Consider the following 24,906-nt stretch of genomic DNA (forward strand, 5'->3'; position numbering starts at 1 on the left):
TTATTTCTTTTATTCTTCTTTGGGATATAAAATAATTAATTTTATTTTAGTGGCATGTATTATAAATGTTGTAATAATTTGGGTTACAATTTCATTTATTTGAGGACTTTAAAGTCCATATTCTTATAAATTTGCCTTGGTACGCCGAGGATTACAATGTAATTGGATTGCAAGAAGATTAAGGAGGTCAAGAGCTTTGGTGGGACCAGTGGGAGGAAATCAAGGTCAAGTGTTGATTATGTACTCCTTCAGTAACTCTTGCAAAATGAATGAATGAAATACACCTAGGAATGCCCTGATTCAATTCTTGGTGGTTCAGAATTGAATCCCTTAGAAAGTTCCTGATCATACCATATTATTTGTTTATCCATGTATGCATGAGACGTATGTGAATGTATGCAAGTATATGATATATGCATGCCAATTGGATAATGTGCAAAGTGAGACCATAATAGTAATTAAGTTGACCACAAAATCTTTCAAACAAATGATTAAGTTGGAAATGGTATAATTAAGGTAATTATATCATGGCCCTCCATTGAGGCAATTATTTTAAGAAATTTTAAATACTTGCATGTGATGCATTTATTTAAGAGATTTTTTTAAGAATAATTGTTAAGCATAAGATGTTGTAAATATGTAAATAGTTGGTGGTCAATAATGGATGTGCCTGATGACATTAAAATTATTTGGTTTACAGGCTCAATGGGATCAACTTAACTAATGCAAGATAAATCAATAATGGATGTGCCTGAGATTTCGAGCATTAGGGGTTAAATAAATGATTGAACCTCACATGAGATGTGATAGGCAAGGAGTTGCCCACTTATAGTTTATTGTAATTCCAATAATGGATGTGTCTGAGGATGATTAATAAGACTATAAGAATTCAATCACCCACTAGAAATCCATCCAACTAGGATTTCCATTTTCTACTTTGGAAGTGTAGGATTCGCCAAGTTAGTGGGAGGACCAATTTGATTAAAAGACCATAATCATTTTGATTATTAACTTGATATATTTACTAATTAATCTAGTTATTTTTTGTAGTGAATTTTTTAATAGTAATGAGCACACAACAACCACCACCATCCAATATCCTTACGAGCATACTTGATCACAATTGGTTGACGAGACCTAATATTTTTTATTGGCTCAGAAATTTAAAACTTGTCCTGAACCTAGAACGTATTGGATATATTTTAGACTCAAAGGTTCCTGGTCCCTTACCTCCAGAGGCCACTCAAGAGGAACTAGACACTTTGGATAAGTGGAAGGAGCATGATATGAGAGCCAAATGTTACATGCTTGCTTCTATGAGTAATGAGTTATAGAAGCAGTGTGAAAATATGCAAAGTGCAAGTGAGATCCTCCTTCACCTGCAAGAGTTGTATGGTGAGCACAGTAGGAATGCTAGGTATGAGATATCTAGACAGCTATTTTTCATGAGGATTGTTGTCCAAAATAGTCAAAGAGGGGGGTGAATTGGACTTTAACAATTTTTCGGCTCTTGCTTATAGCCTAATGAAAAATTGTGGCTTTGTTCAACTACGTGCTTCTCTAAATATAATGAAATTAATATGTGTTTCAACAATGTGTTCCTAAGTTGCAATTCAAGCCTCAATCAATATTTATAGCAATATCTAACAAAACATGCATCATACAATGTATAACTAATTTCTCAACTAACTCAATATGTCCTCAAGTTTATCAATTCAATCTATTCAATCAACATTCAATATCATGTATAAAAGGAAAAATTTAAATTGCACAAAAGTAAGGAGGTCAAGGTTAGAGAGATCAAACACAATGATTTTTATAGTGGTTCGGCTTAACTAGCCTACATACACTCTCTCAAAGAGCCCTCTTTGAGTATTTTCTCTACTATTTGCTCTTTTGAAGGCAAGAGACTAAAAGCGCTTTACAACTTTTCAACACCAAGCTTTTACCAAGGTAGCTTGAAACCTTCACAAGTGCTACCTCAAGCACTTACTCTCTCAAGCTTTAATAGGTGCTTGTACAACCTCTCTTAAATGCAATTTAATGTTTTAACACTCACTCTTACTCAATACAAATCAAACTATAAAGAAGAGATGAGTTGATTTGCCAATGGTAAGTCAAAGACTTTAAAGCTCTTAAATGAAAGCAATAAGTGAAAAATCAAAGTTGGAGTTCAAATGTAAGCTTTCATCAAGTGTAAATGAAGTAAAGAAAGTGTATTTATAGTCCCAAATCATTTTAGACCGTTTGAAACCCTTTTGGAACATTATACACACTGCCCAAGACAAAATGGCCGTTATTTTGTCCTTTTGTGCGAAGTTGAGCAGCTCTGATCATTTAGCAAACTAATGAAATTTTGGTAGCAGTCAGTAAACTAGTTAGTAAACTAATGTTTTTAGCAAACACATTAGCAAACCAAAAATTTTAGCAAACCAGTTAGTAAACTAAGTCAACAGCTGCATGTCTTAACTTGCAATATTAATTAAAATGATTTAGACCTTAAAAAAATGTTCCAATAGTATTGTCCAAGGTCATGATGAGAAAAAGTAATCAGAAAATAGAATTTCATTTTTGAGGTCCATTTGACTAAATTCTCATCTATTCTTTTCACATAAGACCTAAGACTCAATCTCTAACTCTATGAATTTCATACATTTTCTTTGAGTCTTGGCTTTCATAGTCTTATTCTTTTCTCATTTTGAATTTGTCTTGAAATGCCTTTGAGTATCCTTTATCCTTAGATGCAACTTCAAAGATACTTTAGGAATAAGACAAAGAATCTACACATCACTTTAAAGTTGGATTAGATAGATTCTCTTTAAGTTTTGTTATCATCAAAATCAATGCTCATTTGATTTTGAGCTACACGGGGTCAACAAGGATGTCTGAGGGACAGAATGTAGGAGATCATGTCCATAAGATGATTCGGCTTATTGAGCAGCTGGAACATCTTGATTTTCATATGGATTTCCAACTACAAACGGATCTGATCCTTCAGTCTCTACCTGAGTCAATTGAGATTTTTGTGACAAATTTCCATATGAGAAAGCAAGAGTGTACCTTTGCTGGGTTGCTTAACATGCTAGTTATTGCCCAAAAGAATATGCCGAGCAATAAAGAAAAAGAGGTGGCTTTGATTGTATCTTCTTCTTCTGCTGGAAAGTCCAAAAAGAAGAAGGGCAATAAGAATAAGAAACCTCAAATTCCTGGACCTTCTAAGAAGATAGCCAAATAGAAGGATAAGACCAAAGCTAACAAAGGCAAGGGAAACTGTTTCCACTGCCAGAAGGATGGCCACTAGAAAAGGAACTACCCAGAATATCTTGCTTCTCTGAAGGACAAGAAGGATAGACCTTCATAAGGTATGTATGTGTCTTGTTATTTAGATTCTCATGATACTCATAGTTCATCTACAGCTTGGATTTTAGATACTGGTGTCAGTTCTCACATTACTTTTAATATGCAGAAACTAGCAAATAGTAGCGGTTTGCAGTCACAAGATATTAGACTTTGGGTTGGCAATGGCTCAACTATTGAAGTTTTAGCCATAGGATCTAAATCTTTATACATGTGTGGACATGTTTTGTATTTAAATAACATTTTTAATGTACCTGATGCTTTTAAGAACATCATTTTTATATCTAGTTTGACTAAAAATAGCTATGAATTTCAGTTCACAAATGATTTTTGCAATATTTATTTTGGAAATAAATATGTTGGCTCGAGTTATATGCATGATGGACTTTATTATTTGGATAACAATGCTATATACAAATCTAATGCAAGCAATCTAAATGAATGTAATGCCATGATGAAAATCAACTCAAGTTCAAAATATATTTGGCACTTAAGATTAGGTCATATTGCAGAAGATATGGTTGCAAATCTGGAGAAAATGGGGATTTTATCCTCATTGGGTTCTGAACCTACTCCAACTTGTGAATCCTGCCTTCAAGGCAAAATTACTAGATCACCATTTGTTGGATAAGGGTTAAGAGCTAAAAATATTTTGGAATTGGTACATAGTAATGTAAGTGGTCCATTTAAGGAAATGGCTAGAGGCAATTTTCATTACTTTATTACCTTTACTGATGATAAATCAAGGTTTGGGTATTTGTATGTGATGAAATACAAACATGAATCCTTTGAAAAGTTTAAAGAATTTAATTGTGAAGTAGAAATTCAAACAAGAAAAAGTATTAAAACTCTTTGATCAGATCATGGAGGTGAATACTTAAGTACTGAATTTGATGAATACTTGAAAGAGCATGGCATTGTCTCCCAACTGACTCCTCCAGGAACACCACAACTGAATGGAGTATCTAAAAGGAGAAATCGTACCCTATTAGATATGGTACACAGTATGATGAGCTATACTGATATGCCAATCTCCTTTTGGGGATTTGCATTAGAATTAGCTTTGCAAATTCTAAATAGGATTTCAACAAAACTAGTTTCTTCCACACCTTATGAGATATGGCATGAAAGAAAATAGAGTCTTAAGCATGTTAAGATTTAAGGTTGTCCAGCTTATATTAAAAAGCTGAACACTGATAAATTAGAAACTAGATCAAAAAAATGTCAATTTGTTAGATATCCAAAAGAAAGTTTTGGATATTATTTTTATTTGTCTACATCACAAAAGGTTGTGGTAAGCAGATATGCCATATTTCTTAAACAACAGTTTATTCAAGAAGGTGGCAAAGGAAGACAAATAAAGTTAGAATTGGAGAATTCTGACCAACTAACATATCAAATGGATATAGATCGATCTAGTCAACCTACACCTATTGATGTAAAATCTACAGTAATTCCTCGCAGATAGACCAGGATATCTCACCCACTAGTGAGATATGGTTTTTTTCATGAAGATGAACAAGAGTTGTTTACTCATGAAGAAATAGATCATGGAGATGATCCTCTTACCTATGAAGAAGCTATATCAGATATAGACTCTTCAAAATGGATTGAAGCTATGAAATCCGAAATTGATTCCATGCATAAGAACAAAGTTTGGGACCTTATTGACCCACCTGAAGGTATTGTACCTATAGGGAATAAATTGGTTTTCAAGAAGAAAATTGGTTCTGATGGAAAGGTAGAGACCTATAAAGCAAGGCTAGTTGCAAAAGGGTTTCGCCAAAGGTAAGGAATCGACTATGAGGAGACTTTCTCGCCTGTTGCCATGCTTGAATCAATTAGGATTTTATTAGCAATAGCTGCATACTATGATTATGAGATTTGGCAAATGGATGTCAAAACAGCTTTTCTTAATGGAAACATTGATGAAAACATTTTCATAGAACAACCTAGGGGTTTTGAATCCCAAGTTGGTTTCAAGTTATGCAAGCTAAAACGATCCATTTATGGGTTAAAACAAGCTTTGAGGAGTTAGAACATCTGTTTTGATGAAGTCATTAAATTATTTGGTTTTATCAAAAATATGGATGAGCCATGTGTATATAAAAAGGTAGTGAGAGTGCTGTCACTTTCCTTATTTTATACGTAGATGACATTTTATTGATGTATGTTGACAACTGTCAAGATATGATTGTCAAATACATTCTCCATGAAAGACTTAGGGGAGGCAACCTATATTCTTGGAATTCGCATCTATAGAGATAGAGCTAAAAGAATAATTGGTTTATCCCAAAGTCTATACTTAGAAAAGGTGTTAAAGAGGTTTAACATGCTTGATTCCAAGAGAAGATTGTTACCAGTAAGACATGATATCTTCCTTTCTAAAGAGGTGTCTCCAAAGACACTAGAAGAAAGAGATAAAATAGGCAGGATTCCATATGCTTCGGCTATTAGAAGTTTAATATGTGCAATGTTGTGTACTAGGCCGGATATCGCATATGTTGTTAGTTTGACTAGTAGGTTTCAATCCAATCCAGGTTTGGAACACTGGATAGCTGTCAAGAATATCCTTAAGTACTTGAAAAGAACTAAGGATTTATTCTTGATTTATGGAGGTAGTGACTTGTAATTGGATGGTTATACTGATTCTAATTTTCAAACAGAGATCGATGATAGAAAGTCTACCTCTAAGTTTGTGTTCATTTGTAATGGAGGTGCAGTCAGTTGTAAGAGTTCCAAACAGAAGGCGCTGCCACATTATCAGAGAGATAGTTGGACGAGGCGATGTAGCCATACAGAAAATAGCATCAACCAAAAATCTAGCTGATATATTCACAAAGCCTATGTCACAAACTCAGTTAGACTGACATCTTGAGAAGATGGGTCTAAGATATTGAAATGAATGGCTTTATTGCAAGTGGGAGATTGTTAGTAGTATGTCCTAGAGCATATAATTCTGTATGTATCTTGTACATATCCTATTAATAAAAGACAATTTCACTTTTTCATTTACATAATATATTTATGTGTAATAGAAAAGGTCCATTGATATTTTGTTAGAAATTCTATTCTTAAGTTGTTAAGAATATGAGTGATAGTATTTCCAGCACAAAGTATCATAAATTAGTTCACAATAGATGATACTTCACAAAGGACATGACTTTTCCAAAAAGATTGTAATCATGTTTGTTCCCAAGGTATTTATATGAGATGTAAATAAGATGGAGTGGTGAGTCTCATGCCACATAACAAACATGACAGGCACTTATACATGATAAGTAGACCAAACTAGTGACGCTTATGACAAGCACATGGAGTTTACTCTTGTCAATGCATTATCATATATCATATCAGTGCATATAATCTTTAGACCTGAGATAACACAGTTACCTTATATATAGGTACTTTGAGTTTGATACTACTTTCATACTTGTACTGTGTATCGGTATATGGGCATGTGTTGGCTCCTACTAGTTATATATGGAAATAGTGTTGATCAAGATGGAATCCGTTACCCTAAGTAAATAGGGATAAAATCCTATGTTCATTTAATTGTTCTTGATGTTTCAAGTTCCTGGCCAGGACAGACAGATTTAGTCAGAAAAAAGTTTCTAATAAGAAAGTGTAATTAATCAAGAACTGGAATTAAAAGAGAACATAATGTTCATAGCAAATGGGATTTGACATTAATCATGACTCCAGATCGAATTGGGATTTTGTAACTGAGAGATTCTAATGCATGGTAACATATGATTAAATGTTTATTTAAGGTATTCCTTATTACTGATTAGGTGGCCATAGCATACAATGCTAGGTGTCTACCATGGTCTTTGAGGTGCCTGAAATGATTGAGAGAAATCATTTACGGTAAGAAAGAGTTCTAATGATATTAAGAGTTAATATCATTTCTCATTGCCAATAAGTAATGAGCCTAGTAAGTCACACATCAACACAAGCTAATCAACATTTAAAATGTGATTTAATTGATTAATTAAATAATTTAATTAATTAATTAAAGAGGTTTGGTTTGCAATAAAATTGCAAAGTCCCTAACAAGAATTAAAACTAAATCTAGGTTATTAGATGTATAGTATAAATAAAATTTTATTTAATTTGATTAAATATAAATTTAATTATGAGAAATTAATTAGTGGAGATTAATTAATTAATTAATTTATATTTGATATAAATTGATTTAAAGAGGAGAAATTATAATTTTGGGTTGAGAACTCAAATTAAAGAGTTAGGACAAATTGGTCTTTTCACATGGTGACATGTGGCACCATATGATCTTGCCACTTGTATTCCTATGATGAAAGACCTCATGTCATGATTTAAATGGAGCTTGACACTTGGCTTCATAGGATTAAATCAAATAATAACAAAATAGGATCTTGTGATAACATGTGGCAAGGGAGTTAGGGTTTGAGCTAAGTATATAAAGAGAGGTTATAAAGAAAAATCAGCCACACTCTCTCTTTTCTCTCATATGGGATGGTAACATGGTGTCTCCTTCTCTTCTTCTATTTCTCAATTGATTCAAAAGGAAAAACTTAGATTTCCTCCTGAATTAAATTATTAGAAAGTGTTTCTAACACCCAATACATTCATACAACCTTCACAAAGCATAAACCCCATCTTATAATTAGTTAACAAGGCTTGAGAAGCCAATTTAGGGGCTGCCATTGTTACTTTGGTGTGTGCTTATAGTGGACAAGCTAGAGGGACAACATTTGGGGTCCAAAGAGGTTAGTACCTAAAAATCTCTCTTTTAGTTAGAGTTTAAATGAATTAAATGTTAATTCATAATCTTTAATGGCAAATAGAATTTTAGTGCATGCTAAAATATGTTTTGGTATGTAATTGAGCATTGGAAATTAATTAGGTTCATAAGAAACTTGGTATAGTGCATGTAACCTTAGAATTTTATCACCGCCATGATATTGAGATGGATTAGAGATATTTCCATGTTGTGCTGTTAGATGATAGTTTGCGCTAAAGTCTATGGTCCATGATTTCACCGAAGCATCATGGCCTCAACTTAACCCACAACCACAAGAACCTATGAATCTGGAGGCAACATGAGCTATCGGTTGCACCATATTGTCAACTGCAAGAGTCTCCATTCTAAGCTATGTCTCTTCACTCAATAGAAGAGCATAGAGATCATCACATGCCACTAGTGAGTTGCGGGCTTTAATAGCCATTGTGAATGGGCGATTTTCATTACTAAGACCCTCCAATATGTCACTCACAAGAACTTCTTCAGTGATAAGTGGCTACAATGCAGCTAGTTGATCAAAAATCGACTTTGCACATTTCATATATTGATTATTAATTTTTGTTCCACGTTAAAGATGCTTTAGTTGTTTCCTTAACTATTGTACTTGTGTCCGAGTAGTAGAAGAGAAAATAATTTCTAGTTTATGCCAAGCCTCTCTAACTATGGATAAACCAATAATTTGGGGCAACAGAGTTTTAGAGATGGATGAGAAGAGCCATCTCAAGACAATCTAATCTTGGCGAAACCACACATGATAAGCTGGATTTGGGATATCATTTTCTAACATTTAGGAAGGAGGAGAGAACTGATTATCAATATGATAAGCAAGGTTATACCCATGACACGGAGGTAGGATTTGAGCTTTCCAAAGCAAGTAGTTGGTGGAAGTCAGTTTGATAAATAGGTATTGAACAACATTTGGAAGAGAGATAGAGGAGTTTAAATGACTAGTTATAGAAGATGAGTTGGTGGAAACAATAACTTCAAAGGTTGACATGATTGCGTATGCCGAATAAAGCTTTGATACCATAAAATGGAATAACTAACCTGAAGTTGTATTACCTTAGAAAGTCTTTATATGCACAAAGTTGTAAATTAGATAAATAGTATCTGCTAGTTACAAAGATAAATACAAGATAAATACAAAGATAAATACAAGTAATATCTATAGTGCTGGATATCCCTTATCATCAACATCTAGTGTTGGATATCCCTTATCATCAGCATCCCAAATTGTTCTTATTAACTCATCTGGTAGTTTGTCCTCTCTTCCTAACCCATCGCAATTTTTAACTATGAAACATACATTAACAAATTACCTCCTGTGGAAGGCTCAAATTCTTCATCTTTTGTATGGCTATAATCTTACATCTCATATTGATGGTACCTCCTCTCCTCCCCCATAAACACTGGAAAATGACACCAAAAATCCTGCATATCTTCCTTAGTTTTGGTAGGATCAAATAGTTCTTAAGTGGCTCTTCTCTTCAATTTCTAAAACGTTACTTCCTCAAATTATTAGTCTCTCAACTGCATGAGAAGTGTGGAACAAGTTAGCAACCATTTTTGCATTAGGATCTCGCACTCAGGTTTTGCATATCCAAAAATTACATAAGCACTTGCGCAAAGGTACTGACAGTATTGACACATATATGTAGCATGCTAAGTCTTACTATGATCAATTGACTGCACTCCGAACACCCATCTCTGAGGAGACCTTTGTAAGGGGCATTCTAGAGGGTCTTCAGGCATATTACCATCCTTTTGTTTGTGCTATAAAAGCAAGGAATGTCCCAATAAATTTTGATGACCTTTTATGCTCTTCTTCTCAGTGAAGAAATACAACTTAAAATGGAATTTGTTCATATTGATGATGCTGTACCACCAACGGCACAATTTGCCACACATGGACAAAGCAATTGAGGATGTGGGGCTCATTTAGGATGGGGTTGTGGACACATGTCCTCCTCATCATCTTTTGCACCACCGATAAACAACCCAAACATCATCTGCCATAGCTGTCATGGTCAAGGTCATATTGCAAAACGATGTCCTTCTCCCAAAATGCACAACGCTAACTATTTCTCCCGCCAACCTGCATATAATCTTACCTCCACTAATGGATCATCTTCTCAGAGCTGGACAGTTGATTTTGGAGCTAACTGCCATATCACAGCACAACCAGAGAATATTTCTCAAGCCACTCCTTACCATGGCACCAATGAAACTGCTTTAGGCAATGGTAATACTCTTCCTAATACCTCTATTAAAAAGTCTTTTTTTCAAGCGCATGATAAGTTTTTTGTTCTAGATAATATTTTATGGTCTCCATTGATTAGCCATAATTTACTTTCAATTGATGCCTTTACTAATGCTAACCGAGTTTCCATTGAACACTTTCCCCATTTTTTTATCGTGAAGGATATCCGCATGAGGCAACCCTTATGCTAAGACCAGAATGAAAATGGTCTTTACGCTTTATCTCTACAACCCACCAAGTCTATTCGTCCGTAAGTTCATTATGTCACTTTTAGTACTTGGCATGCACGATTGGCTTATGCTAATTCTCATACTATTCGTTCTGTTTTGTCCAATAATAAAATTCCTCTTAGTAATAATAATGCAGACTTGCTTCCTTACAATGCTTGTAATGCTAGCAAAATTCATAAGCTAACATTTGCATATTCAAATATTGTCGTTACTACTCCTTTACAGTTAGTTTGCTTTGATGTTTTGGGCCCTTCACCTATTACCTCTGTACATGGTGAAAAACATTATGTTATATTTTATGACCGCTTCAACAAATATGCTAGATATATTCCTTTAAAAAGAAATCTAAATTTCTACTCGTGTTCATAAAATTTTGTAGTCTTATTGAAAAATATTTTAGGGTTCCCATTAAAACATTTCAAGCAGATTGGGGTGGGGAATATCAGTCAGTGGCCAAATATCTTAGAGAAAATGGTATCTCTTAGTGTGTCTCTTATCCCTGTACCCCTAAACAGAATGGTTATATCGAGCTCAAGCACAAGTACGGAGTTGAGACAAGTCATGCATTATTGCATCATTCTCATGTTCCAACCAAATTTTGGACTTATGCCTTCGAAGTTGCCGTCTATACAATGAATTATATTCCATCTGTCCATAGCAAACCTTCGGCACCATATGAAATTTTGTTTCATTCTGTGCAAAATTATAATGAGTTACGAGTCCTTGGTTGTTTGTGTTATCCATGGTTGAAGCCTTATTCTGTGCATAAATTATCTCCTAAATATATTCCTTCGGTTTTCTTAGGATATAGTTGGTTACATAAAGGATATTATTACCATGATTATTCTTGTGGAAAATTCTACATCTCACATCACATTAATTTTCATGAAAAAGTCTTTCCTTTTAGTTGTGCTACGAATAAGGAAGTGATCTCTCCATTGATTGCTCCAACCACCTCACATATATCCTTGCCACCAATCCCATCTTTTCACGACACCTAACCTAGCATTTTGGGTCCACCACCAAGCACTTCTATCCATTCACATGTACTTGTAATGACTCATAGTCATACACGTACCCAAGACAATACTCCACTTACTTCCCAATCTCTCATGCCACATACACATTCCAATGGGACACCTGTTATCACTCCACAAATTCAAGTACCTAACCATGATTCACAAATCAATCATAACCATGCCACTCTCGCCTAAACATACGTCACCTACATCTCCCATAATATCACGAAGTCTATAATGTCCCCCTCCCATGTATACCACTCCTTACTCCGATGGTTTTTTTTAAATAGTTGACCTGAGTTCCAATCCTTCACCTTCCCAACCTCAATCAACCAAAACGCACCCCATGGCTGCCCAATCCTAAACTAGGAACCTCAAACCTAAGCTTTACAATACAGTTCACTCCTTTAACTTAGTCTCGACTTGCTGTACACAAGCTATAAAAAGTACACAATGGCGAGCAGAGATGGAATAAGAGTTCAATGCTCTCATGGCCACTGGAACATGGGAATTGGTTCCACCTCAAGAAGCACAAAATATCATCAGTTGCAAGTGGGTATTTGTGTGAAATACCTTTAAGATGGGTTTGTTGAATGATACAAAGCTTGACTTGTGGGTGGCACATTAAGCAACTTGAAGTTTCAAACGCATTTTTACATGGTAATATTGACAGTCCTATTTGTATGATGCAGCCCCTAGGTTTCGTTGATCCAGAAAAATCAACGTTTGTGTGCAAGCTTCATCATTCTTTATATGGCTTACGCGACGCACCACGATAATTGTATAAGCACCTTGCTTCAGCTGTTATTGAGAATGGTTTCAGACCTTCAAGTGTTGATTCTTCCTTATTCTCCTTCAGCAATGGAACTTGTCAAGCTTTTTACTTAATATACATAAATGATATTCTACTCATAAGTAGCTCTTCCACCTATTTACAACATCTAATCACCTATCTCCAATAAGACTTTGTAACGCCCCTTATCTGTCTATAGTGTAGCCGAGCAAGGCGTGCCATATTTAGTGCCGGAGCACTTTATCTTATCTTGTCATGTACATTATTGATTTAACTTCCATTTATTCATATTATCTCATGTGTTGAAAATTTTTTTTTTCATAATTTATTTTTGTGGTGTAACACCCCTATTTGCATAGCCTGCTATATTTCATCATTCGGTGATCGGTGTCAGTCAAGATAATTAAGGGGATTAGAACCATATCTAAGACAATTAGATAAGCTCTGAACACAAAGAATTAGTAATTGTCAATTAGTTAAGTATAAATAAGAAAAACAGAACACAAGAAGTTAAATGAGCCGAGAGTCACAGCAATGGGTGACCTTCTCTGGAAGGACTGCGAGGTTGATTTAAACTCAAATTTTGAACAATAAAATGTGACACCGCGGTCTTTAAAACTATTGCGAACACAGTGAAAAAGAGAAAATCAGGAAAAAGAATTGTTAAGCCGGTCAAATAATTAGGTCAGGGATTCGTAAGAAATATAAAATTATTTGCAAACCGAGTCGAACTGGAGAAGGGCAATTTGGTCAATTGACCCCTAGAGCTGACTTCTGACCTAACTGTCAAATAAAATCAAATAAAAGAAAATTTCGGAATCGAGAATTAAATTAAAGAAGTATGGGAAAAATAAAATAATAAGAAAAGAAAAGAAAATTAGATTAATGACATCACATAGATGACATCATGCATGACTTCATAATTCATTTTAATTTAATTACTTAAATTAACTAAGTCAAATTATGAATAAATATACACAATTGAAAAAAAAAATCATTTTAGTCTTCTTCTTCCATTCTTGCCGTCCCTCTCTCTCTCTTGTCTCTCTCTCAAAATTCCTCCATGAAAGCTTATTCTTAAGCTTTCTAAACACCAAATTTCACTATAAATCCTTTAATTTTCTCGAAGAAAAATTATAAGCAAACCTTGGAAAGAAGATTAAAGGAGAAAGAAAGAAGAAAAAGTTGAAGAAATTGAAGATTGAAAAGCTATACCAAGGTTAGTAAGCTAAACTTTGTATTTCTAGTTTAATTATTATGTTTATAGTTGAATAAACTTAGAAGTTATGAAAAATAGAAAAGAAAACAATTGTCGGAGGACTATATGTGAATTTCGGCCAGCCTATGTAGGGGAATGATTTGCATGAGTTTGATTGAATTAAACATATTAGAAAACTTGAATGAGTTGAGAAATTATGTTTATATGTTTTTATTTAGTAAAATGTACAAAATTAGTGAGTTAGGGTTTTGGACCCAGGGTTTGAGAGACAAAATGTAACACCCTCACTGTAGCAATTCCACACATTCTACTGTTCCGGTGACTAGTGTCGGTCCGGACAGCTAGAACGTCTGGAAAAATATTTAGACTAGAGTGAGGAGTCATGAACAACTCAAATAATGATAATAAAAATTTAGAAAAAATTTTTAAAATAAAATACAACCAAGTTAAATGAGCCAGTGCCCTAGCGATGGGTAACCCAGTGGGAAGTTACGGTCTTCGCAACTAGGAGCCCTAAACCCAAGAGAAAATTCATAAAATAATTTTTGAAACTCCAGAGAAGAGTCATTTAGGTTTCTAAGGCATTAGAATGCCAAGAAAATGATTAGAAAAATTTTTCAATTTGTACAGACAATTTTAGTCTGTTAAGCCAAACGGAGGGCATTTTGGTCATTTTGTTTTCAGAGATGATTTTTGGCCGACTTGTCCAGTTAAGTAAATAATTATTATGACATAAAATATGAATAAATATTGCTAAAAATTAAATTGAAAATAAGTAAAGAAGAAAAGAAAAGAAAAGAAAAATGAAGAAAATTGAAATTTTGACATCGCATGATGTCATTTAAAAAGCTCCACCCAATCACCATTTGACAAATAAATAAAAGGGACAAAAATGACATAAAAATGGGACAAAAATAAAACCAATTCCAGCAGCTTCTTGCCCATTTCAGCTGAAGCTCTTCCTTTTCCAAAGCTTTCCACCATTGTTACTCCCTTTAAGCTTAAATTTCCTTAAAATCTCACCATATTTCCCATAATTATCTTCATAAAAACTGAATATCTACCCTAGCTAGAGTGCTTGGAAGTAAAAGGAAGTAAGAATCTTGAAGTTGGCAAGAAAGAGACTTGGCTAAATTAAGGTTAGTGCCTATACTCACTTCCCTATCTTTTTAATCTTTGTTAGGAAGACAAATTAAATGAGAATTTGTTGTAAAATTGATCAAAATAATTATATTGAAGTATGTATGAAAATTGGCAGCTATGGGAGAAGGATGAGATTTGTTGATTTATATGACTTGAATTGTTTAGAAGTGGTTTGTGATGAGATAACTTGAGTTAGATGTGGAATTATGTGTGTTGGATGTGTTGGATGGTATGGATAGCATGAAATGGACACTTGGAAATTAGGGTTTGTGAAAAAATTGGAGTTTTGCTTATGTAATGGTATGTTAACATTGTAATGGTCAATTAGTTACCATTTGAGTGCGTGTAAGGAGGAATTGAAGTGAGTAAGGATAATGAAGTTGAACTTAGGCATGCTGCCCTTGGTGACCTATAGGACTGGTTGTGAGTCCAGTAGGTTTGGGTAGATATAAATGGAGTTATAGAGGCTCAATTGGTGCAAGGCCAATTGGACATGAAACTAGACACATAATGGCACAACTTTGGTGAAGAAACCCTGCCCAAAAAACCAAAACAAGTTGACTTAAAAATTACCCTAATCTGGGTGACCAATATGCTGTCCCTGGAAAATTACTAAATAAATAGTATTTGTTCAAATAGTCATAACTCAATGTAGAAAAGTCCAATTTATATGAAATTTTACCAGCAGAAAGCTGAGACATAGTCCTACAACTTTCATGAAGAATACAAATCCAAATTGTGACCATAACCTAGTCAAATTGCCAACTAAACTTAGGTCACTAAATTTGGCAAAACCAAATTGCCCAGAAATTCTAGGTACAAGTCAATCCGGTCAGTTATGGTAAAATGACCATAACTTGAGGTAAAAAACTCCAAATAGAGTGATTCAAAAAGCGAATTAAAGAAGACACAATAAGGAACAACTTTGATGAAGAAAGGTTAGCCCAGTTTCCACTGTAAAATTGTCCAATGGAATAGTAAATTTAAGTAATAAAAATTGAAAATTTAGAAATGTATCTAGAGGACTTTAAATTGCAATTGGCAATTAATACTAGCAAATGTAAAACTCAAAATGTGGAATCTTGGTATAATTAGAATTAACATATCAATTAAGTATGAAAAAGTCAACATTTTGATTAACTAGTAAGGTGAATAGTAATCAAAATGATTAGTAAATTAAGATGAAGACCTAGAACTAATTCTAAGCTTAAATGCTTAGAATTGTATGACAAACGTGGACTATGCATCCTAGTTAAAATTGTTAAAGGGAAATTAAGGCCATAAATTTGAAATCCATAAAATATTCATGGATTACTTGAAACATGAAAAATAAGTAACCTAATTGATGTAAATAGATAGTTAGGGCTTATATGCCCATCACAAATAGAATTCACAAAATATTAGTAACTCAACTTGAAATATAAAATTTGTAATTACATAAGTAGATTTTTGAATGTATAAATGAGAAAAGAAAAATGTTTTGAATACAATGGTACATGTGAACCATTGTTTTGAATTTTGATTAATATGAATGACATAATGAATGAATAAATGAATCATATTAATGTATGAATGAGACATTAGTTTTCATTATTATAGAAAGGAAAAGTACTTTGAGTACAATGGTATTAAATGATAATTGATATGAATTGTGATCATATAAATGATCAAATGAATGCATGAATTATAATTGAAATTTATCATGAAATAATGAGGTCATAAAACACAATTTATTAATATTTAATGATATTATGTGCCCTTGTATTGCCTAGACATGTGTGTTAGATTAGATAGTTTGGCATGCCATTAGGGTATTGTTTTAGTAGTACTGCAAAATACTTTATGCCTGTATTCATGGCTTTATGCCCGCACTCATGGCTTTATGCCCACATTCATGGCTTTTATGCCCGATTATGTATTATCATGGCTTTTTAGCCATACTAACTGCGTACGTGGTTGACGTTCTGCGTCACATAGTATGACGGCTCGAGGCACCATAGTGTTCAGTGTCAACGACCTATTATCCAGTTTAGCCAGCCTGTTATAGGTTACTTGGGCAGTCTAATTTATTAAAATAAGTTATGAATATTAGCAATAAAAAATGCTAAAAAGTAAATAAATGAGAAAAAGTTCTGAAATAAATTAGATTAGCTCTAAAAATTTGTTCCTTAGAATGATCTGAAGTAAATTAAATTAGTTCTAAAAATTTTAAATATTACGAAATGATTGTAAACAGCTTAGAAAGTATCAAGGAAGTGATAAAAAAAGACTAGTAGAAGAATTATAACTTAAATAATATTACAAATGTAACTTTCATAAGAATATAAATATAATTATAAATTTTAGATTTATTTGTACATTATATAAATGATTATAGTAAACTTATGACAAAAGAGATTCTAGAGAGCAACTTAAATGACAAAAAAAATTTTAATACATAAATGACAAAAAAAAAATACTGTATGACAAATTTCATATGAACCCAGTAAAATTCTTAAGTATAGAAAATATACTCCAATTACTTTTTTATTTATATATATTATTTCTTGTTATATTATTACACCACTAAGCAGCAATGCTTAGCATGATGGATTTTTTTCCTCGCGCAGGTACTGAAGTTAAAGCCCAGCAAATACCAAATAGAGATTTTGGAGTTCTGATCTGCAGAGTGTTCAAGGTTGTCACCTCCTCAGTAATGCATGTAGATAAGGCTCATATAGATCATATTATGTATTTTGTACATTATAATTAGTTATTATTTATAATGTAAAATATGAATTGTATGTTGAAAATCTAGATTATAGAACTGTAATTAATTTGTAGATCATGTAAATTATGAATTTATGTAATCAATCTGTAAATCATGTAAATTAATGAAACTTGAGAATTTATATATATAAATTGTGCATGAATGGAAATGCATGGAAATGAATATGAAATTGAGATATATGAATGAGATGTGAATTATAAGATGGTTATGAGAATAATTGATAAGATGATTATTGTAAAATATTATTGAAAATTTCAAGCAAGTGAATAGTGAAGTACGCTAACTGATAATAAAATAGGAGAAACTCTGCTGGTTTCTCCTTTTAAAAATAATTGATATTAAAATATAACAAGATCAAATTATTAAAGTAATAAAGTAAGATAAGATAGGGTGCTCCGGCATCAAATGTAACACACTTTGCTCAGCTACACTGTAGTCGGGTGAGGGGTGTTACACAAAATTTGGAGAATTGGTCAAATAGTGTGTTTGACTTTGTTTGAGCTGAAAAATGGTCATATGTGACCAATTGTGGTGTGCTGGAAGGGTTGGAACCAAATGGAGATTCGGATTGGATAGGGACATTATGCAGGTAGCATGACCAAGGTCTCTTTCAGGGATCAAAATTAAAATTTTACCAATCCAATTGATGTGAGGCCAATTGGAAATAAAACTATACACAAAATGGCATATTTTTTATTTAGGAATCATGCCCAAAAAGTGACCATAGCATAGTGAACAAATTGGCCAAATCTGGAATTAGGTGTTCTGCCCTGTACAAAAATGACCAAATGAATAGTGTTTATTCATTTGGCCATAACTTGGGCTAGGTAGGTCCAAATGACTTGAAATTTTACCAATAGAAATCTGAGATATATACCTACAACTTTTATGAAGAACGCAAACTCAAATTGTCCTCTTAATCAAGTATTTAGCCACCCAAAAATTAGTAACCTAAAACTGCCAAAACCCAGAAATTGCCCAGAATTCTGGGTAAAACCAAATTCGGCCAGCCATGTTCAAATGGCTATAACTTGAGCTACAAAACTCCAAATAGAGTTATTCAAAAAGGGAAATAAATTTAAGACAATAAGGAACAATTTCTATGAAGAAAACGTAGCCAAATTCTAACAGTAACATGACCAATGGAACAATATAAAATAGGTCACTAAAACTGAAAATTTGAAAGCTTGCCTAAAAGACTTATGTTTTGAGAAAATAACCAAAACCAATAAGTTTGGTAACTAAAATGTGGTATGTGAGTATAGTTGAATTTCCCATACCTTTTACGCATAAGAAAGTCAATATTTTGACTTGAATAGTACCATGAATAGTAACCTTAACATGAAAATTATCAAGAATGTAAGTTTAAGCATATTGGGATTAATTATTAGAATTATTATGAGGCAAAGATACTGAGATACTATAAATTTTTTGTTTCAGCTGAAAAAGACCCAGAAGGTCTAAGAGACTGAGTCAAGGCTTGGAGGCGACTCACATCAGGTTTGTGCACAATAAATCTTATTTCATCATTTTCTTATTACCGATTTGACTTGGTATGATTTATGAAAATTTGATGTTAATTATGAATTGTGTTGCCACTTTGTGAATAAAACTATGACTTTAGAAATTTATCGGATTTCTCATGAATTATTTGAATAAGATGTTTAAAATTGATTTCTGATTCACACTTAACATGACAGTGCCTTATTATTCCTCCTCCATTTATGGGGTTGAGATCGATTATTTTCCTCCCTCTCTAGTTTACCAGTTGAGGTTGTAGATCAGATGAGTACTCATTAGCTAGTTAGCCACCTCCCTCATTGATTTTGATTAGTGGGTTTGTAGATTACTTTGTCATGGTGTACAATGTGGCATTAATCAAAATTTTTGTGTCATGGCTTAAGTTGTGTATGAATTGGCAACACTATGTTTATTAAATTGTTTGACCAAAATTGTGCTATAATGAGTTTTGCTAATTTGTGAAATATTTAAATTGTCATTTATCAATGAATGTTATTTGTACTGTATTTCAAGTTTTTATCGTGCACCACTGAGTATTTTTATACTCAGAGATAGCTTATTTTGCTGTCGCAGATAAGGGCAAGGAGAAAACAGCAGGGTGAGCTGCTTAATTGACAAGGATTTCACTAATCTTTTTATACGGGTATTTGTTTATACCCTTGTACTTATTTGATGTAAATATTGTAATGTCATATGTATTAATGTAAAGTTGAGCAGTTGTACAGTAAATTGTAATATTGTTATTTTGAATTTTCTTTTTGTAATTAAGATTTGTATTTATAAATTAAATACTATATGCAATGCGAATGAATTTATGAAGTGTTTGAGATGACAACTTTGGTTGAATTGTGTTGACTTAAGTTGTTTTGGTGTTGGGAGTTGTGAAAACAATTATTGGAAGCGTTTTTATAGGTTTTTGAAGAACTATTTTCTCAAAATACAGACGGCACTCTGCCGAAATTTTTCCAAAAATTGCGAACAAATAAAAATGGACAAAAATTTTTACTAGTTTTGAAACTTCAATTAAATATTTTTAATTCGTACCAAAATGCTTACCACTTCCAAAAAGTAAGAAAATGGTTTTAAAATCCCCTGTAGGGTACTTAATGAGTTATCGGTAGGTGAAGTTCGGTAGTTCATTAGGTATTCTACAGGATCATGTTATGCCTTATAGAGGGGTAAGGTGTGACATGTGGAGACCCAGACATAGTCTCCTCTATTCTATTAGCGTTTGGCAGGTTCCATTACTTATCTATTAAAAATCTCATATCATATGTCATACTAGCCATCTCGTTCTTTTCCATATCATATCATATCATCATGGCTCATATAAATTTCAAGTAAATATTTTTCATTTCATTCATATAAAATTCATATACAATAATTTATAATTTATTTACCATTTCAAAATTTAATTACTTCATATTTATGTACAATAAGCAAAAGTAAAAAAATTAAATACACATGGGCCCTACCAAAATAGACTATTGAGGTGACACATCACACTACTTCAAAGTCTGCTCCAACTCACTGTCTGGACTTGTAACACCCTCCCTGTACCAACTCCGTACATTCTACTGTTCCGGTGACCAGTGTCGGTCCGGACAGCTAGAACGTCCGGAAAAATATTTAAACTAAAGTCGGGAATCATAATTAACTCAAATATTAATAAGAAAAATTTAGTAAAAATTTTAGAAATAAAATACAACCAAGTTAAACGAGCCGGTGCCCTAACGATGGGTAACCAGAGGGAAGTTGCGGTTCTCGCAACGAGGAGCCCTAGACCCGGGGGAAAAATTATAAAATAATTTTTGGGACTCCAGAGAAGGGTTATTGAGGTTCCCATGGCATTAGAATGCCAAGAAAATACCTAGAAAAATTTTTCAATCGGTACAGACAAATTTGACCCGTTCAGCAAAACGGAGGGCATTTTGGTCATTTCGCCTTCAGAGGTGATTTTTGGCCGACTTGTCCAGTTGAGTAAATAATTAATATGACATAAAATATGAAGAAACATTTCTAGAAATTAAATTGAAAATGAGTAGTAGAGGAAAGAAAAGAAAAATGCAACATATGCAATTTATGACATCAATGTGATGTCATTTAAAATTTCCAACCAATCACCATTAAGCCCTCATTTGACTAACTAATAAAGAGACAAATTGAAGACTAAATTCATCAAAAAAACCAGCAGCTATCCTTCTCTCCTCAAGTGTAGCCGAAATCCATCTTCCTCCCTCCATTGATTTTTTTTCAATCAAGCTCAATTTCTCCTTTGTTTCCACCACTAAACCCTAAACCCCTTCATTAAAACTTAACCACACCTCTTGGGGAAGTGTTTGGCAGCCTAGAAAGAAGAAGAAAAGTGAAGTTTTGAGCTTGGGAAAAATCTCCCTAATCAAGGTTAGTGCATTAGACACTTAAAACTTCTTATTTTCATGAATTGTAACTTGTATTGAGTGAGAATTGCAACTAAAATGAACAAGAATTATATGTATACATACTATGAATTTTTGGCAGCCCTTGTGAAGGAATTATTTTGATTGTTTTGATGGACTTAAAGTGGGCTATAGATCAAGTTTAAACCATGTGTGCATGTGATTATTGAAGGAGCTAGTATTTAAGGTGTTGTGAAAGCCTATAATGGAACTAGGGTTTTGAAGAGTGAAAAATTGACTTGGCTTAGGAAATTGTTAGAGCACATTTTAATGGTCAATTAGTGACCATTTTAGGTATGTTGACCATAAAATGGACTGAAAAATAGGATTGCAAAGTGAAGTTGCAGGCTGCCCTAGGACAGTAGCAGAGGGACTGAAAATTCAGTCCACTTGCACTGCCATAACTTGGGCTGTGTTGGTCCAATTGGTGTTTGGCCAATTGGACATGAAACTAGGCTTATAATGGCACATTTTTGCTGAAGAAACCATGCCCAAAAGACCAAAGCAAGAGGACCAAAACTTGGCCCCAATCCGGATACCCTGGAACTGATTCTGCAGAATGACCAAATGAATAGTAACTGTTCATTTGGCCATAACTCACTGTAGATTTGGTCAATTGACCTGAAATTTTTACAGAAACAAGTTAAGACATAGAAAAACAACTTTCATGAAGGAATCTACCCCAAATTATGGCCAGAACCTAACCCAAATGGTAGTGGAAGTTACTGTTCCTGTTACTGTAGGTATGATATTTTCTGCAGAATGGGAATCCGGCCAGCTGTGGTTTTTGGACCATATCTAGAGCTACAAAACTCCAAATGGAGTGATTCAAAAAACGAAATTCAACTAGACAAAATAAGGAACAACTTTTATGTTTTACATTTCTTCAAATTCCCACAGTAACAGTGTCCAATGGAACAGTGAATTTGACTCACCAAAACTGAAAATTCTGCTTGTGTGGGTTTACACTTTGAAATGGTATTAACACTTAATTCCAACAAGTTTTAAACACCAAATGTGGTATGTTGGGAGTGCCAAAGTCAATGTACATATTTTCTATCCAAAAGTCAACATTTTTGTTGACCAATGAGGTGAATAGTAATACCAAAACATGAAATTCACAAATTGAAGAATTTAAAAATTTCAAATGCCCTAGTATACCTAACAAGATTGGTTTGGATAGTTTGGCATGCCAATAGGGTTCAGTTAGCGATCGCACATGGCAATATGCCATTCAGTGATTTCATGGCTTTTAGCCATTCGACTTTGTATTGAGACTTGGCCTTGTGCACGATATTATTCTGACTTGTTAGGCGTTACATTGCTAGCAACGGAGATGCATATGTGACCGATGGTGTGACGGCCCGAGTACTAGGTACCCGGTGCGGTTACTCGTTATCGATCCGATCGTCTAGTGTACGTTACTTGGGCAACCAAATGAATGAAAGTGAACAAAGTTACTGAATTAATGTATATATAACCATACTAAACAAATGAATCATACACATTCACTATATATTCGTTTCCTTGCTATTTTCTTTTATTATATTATTGCACCACTAAGCATTATTGCTTAGCGCGTTGCTTTTGCCATGCGTAGGTAGTCGGAGATCCCGATCGTGAGCCCAGAGACCGCAGATCGGGTGAGTTCATCCTGCAGATCTGCACAGTGTCCGTGTCACCTCACTACCTGCCGTGCATTGGTAGGGCACTAGGTGTCATTTTGTCATTTTGTAATTAAATTTTTATTTTCTCATATGTATTTGGGATTATGTATTGTATTTTGAGGTTCATGTAAATAATAAAGATTTACGGTTATGTATGGAAGTAATTTGAGCTTTTAATTGTTATTTATATATATGAGAACCCTGAGAAATGGATGTTTGAGAAATGAAAAGGCTATTGAGAACTGAAATTGAGAAATATTGTTGAGTTTTTGATATTGAGACTCTGTTGATGAATTGAAGTTGGGTTTGTTTGAAAATTATTTGGAAGTGTTTTCACAGGTTCCGAAGAACGGTTTTCTCCATTTTTAGCCGGTACTCCGCCGGGTTTTCTTTAAAATTTTCGGAACCTTCAATGAATAATACTTTTGATAAATGGCTTAAATAAATTGTATTTCATAAATTATATGCAAAAGCATGATATAAATTAATTGAGGAATATTAGAGTGTGCCGGTACACCGTGTGGCATTACTTACTCGGGTATACTGTACACGGGTAAGGGGTGTCACATTTAGTGGTATCAGAGCACGGTTTAGGCGTTTCTGGGCCTAGATTGAGTCCATACCATGCATTGCATTTGTAAGAGTCGAGGTGACACTAACGCAGATCTATTTATCTTTCTTATTTTGAATAGGATATGGACCCTTCATCTCAGAGAGCCGTTGAGGAGGAAGTGGAGAGTCATGCTCCACCTGCAGCAGCTGAGACTGGGGGCATGAGAAAATTTGCTCCACCAGCTCAAGTAGAGCCTGCTCAGCCTCCACAGGCCATGTTTCAACAAATGGCCGACTTCTTTAGACAAATGGCCGGGGTAATGCCTGCACCACCACCACCACCACCACCAGCTCCACAGCAGAAATCACACCTGGAAAGACTAAGAAAGTTTGGGGCAGTGGATTTTTATGGCAAGAGAGAAGATGACTCGTGGCGGTAGGAATTGGTTGAGCAGAGCAGTGAGTCCTAAAACAACTCCACTGCACTCCAGAGCAAAACCTGGAGGCCGCTATATCCCTGCTGCAAGACGATGCATATGAGTGGTGGGACACTGTGTCCAGTGAAGTGCAGCCCGAAGCTGTAACTTGGGACTTCTTCCTCTCCGAATTCAAGAAGAAATATGTGGGTACTGTATACCTAGAAGAGAGAAGAAGAGAATTCATTAATCTGAGGAAGAGGCAGTTTACAGTGGCCGAATATGAGAAGGAATTTGTTCGATTAAGCCGCTACGGAAGGGAGATAGTCCCTAATGAAGCTGAAAGGTGCAAGAGATTTGAAGAGGGATTGAATGATAATATTAAGATACAGCTCACTGCCTTGGGAATCACAGAATTTAGCAAGCTAGTGGAAGCAGCAATAAGGGTTGAAAAAGTGAGAATCAGTGAGCGGACTGAGAAGGAAAGAGCGAGAAGGGGCCAGTCGGTCTAGTTCAGCTCCTGCATTTGGGAAGAAGTTCAAGGGTCCACCTGCACAGGGTTCAGGCCAACCACAAGGTCAGGGTCAGTCACAGGGGCCCAGGCCACAGTTCACCCCTAGGAGAGGTCAGTCCACACCATCAGTGGGTAGCTCTCCAGGGATGGGGTTCAGGGGACCAGCCCCAACATCTTCTACATGTCCGCATTGCCTGAAATGGCACAAGGGGGAATGTTTG

At 34.4% G+C, this 24,906-nt stretch overlaps 1 long non-coding RNA gene across 2 annotated transcripts; it reads left to right on the forward strand.

Annotated features, from left to right (window-relative positions):
• Window positions 1-10,144: 10,144 nt before the first annotated feature.
• LOC110660214 (uncharacterized) lies at window positions 10,145-17,708 on the forward strand. Of its 2 annotated transcripts, none has more exons than XR_009144364.1 (3): window positions 10,145-10,385; window positions 10,565-10,653; window positions 17,417-17,708. It is a non-coding gene; the product is annotated as an uncharacterized LOC110660214 (long non-coding RNA). The 2 variants fall into 2 exon arrangements; XR_002495878.2 differs by lacking the exon at window positions 17,417-17,708 and adding an exon at window positions 12,345-12,754 and having other exon boundaries at window positions 10,163-10,385.
• The last annotated feature ends 7,198 nt before the right edge of the window (window positions 17,709-24,906 follow it).

The sequence above is a fragment of the Hevea brasiliensis genome, chromosome 15 (genome assembly GCF_030052815.1).
Source record: "Hevea brasiliensis isolate MT/VB/25A 57/8 chromosome 15, ASM3005281v1, whole genome shotgun sequence".
Lineage (NCBI taxonomy): Eukaryota > Viridiplantae > Streptophyta > Magnoliopsida > Malpighiales > Euphorbiaceae > Hevea > Hevea brasiliensis.